The following is a 1,171-nucleotide window of genomic DNA, read 5'->3' as shown; positions in this document are numbered from 1 at the left end:
AGGGGCTACAGGCACACACTACCATATCTGGTTAAGTATTTGTTTATATACTCAAACCAAGAATTATCTAGAATTTTAAAAATCTATCCACATGTTTAGATTTTTTTTTTTTTTTTTTTTTTTAGTTTTAATATATTATGGTCAAATAACATGTCCTACAAGAACTCTTTTCCTTTTGGAATTTAGTAACATTTGTCACTTAGCCAGTTTTCCTAAATGTCCTTTAGGCATTTAAAAACAATGTGTAAAGTACAAAGTTTTAAATATATTTGTGTAGAATGTAAGATTCTAAATCTATCACATTAAAATTATCAATAATAATATGTGGGTTGTTTCTATTCTTGTTAGTTTTTTCTCCACTTGATAAAATAAAAAATAGGCTGGGCACCGTGGCTCACGCCTATAATTCCAGCACTTTGGGAGGCTGGAGGGGGGCAAGAATTCTGGGCTTAAGCCCAGAATTTCGAGACCAGCCTGTGCAACATGGTGAAACCCCATCTCTACAAAAAAACACAAAAATTAGTCAGGTGTGGTGGCGCATGTCTGAGGTCCTAGCTACTCGGGGGACTGAGGTGGGAAGATTGCTTGGGCCAGGGAGGTTGAGGATTCAGTAAGCCGTGTTTATGCCACTACACTCCAGCCTGGGTGACAGAGTGAGATCCTGTCTCAAAGAGATAAATAATAAAAATGGAATAAAAATAGACTATTAGCTCTTTATAGGTGCACATGAAAAGATGCCCCTAATATATTATCAATTGAAAAATTTATAAAATAGTGGTTACATCATGCCCTGATTTTTTTGTTTTGAAGGATTATAAATGTGTGTATATAGAAAATAGTCGGGCTGGGCTGGGCTGGGCGCGGTGGCTTATGTTTGTAATCCCAGCAATTTGGGAGGCCGAGGTGGGCGGATCACCTAAGGTCGGGAGTTTGAGACCAGCCTGACCAACATGGAGAAACCCTCTCTCTACTAAAAATACAAAATTAGCTGGACATGGTGGTGCATGCCTGTAATTGAGCTGAGATCACGCCATTGCACTCCAGTCTGGGCAACAAGAGCGAAACTCTGTCTCAAAAAAAAAAAAAAAAAAAAAAAGAATAATTTGAGTATATGAATCAAGAAGCTTAAACATGGTTGTATATTTTGTCTCAGTAATTTCATCCCTAAAAT

This window comes from Mandrillus leucophaeus, unplaced genomic scaffold (genome assembly GCF_000951045.1).
Source record: "Mandrillus leucophaeus isolate KB7577 unplaced genomic scaffold, Mleu.le_1.0 Scaffold197, whole genome shotgun sequence".
Classification (NCBI taxonomy): domain Eukaryota; kingdom Metazoa; phylum Chordata; class Mammalia; order Primates; family Cercopithecidae; genus Mandrillus; species Mandrillus leucophaeus.
The sequence above is the reverse complement of the archived record's forward strand: the minus strand, read 5'-3'. Positions refer to the sequence as shown.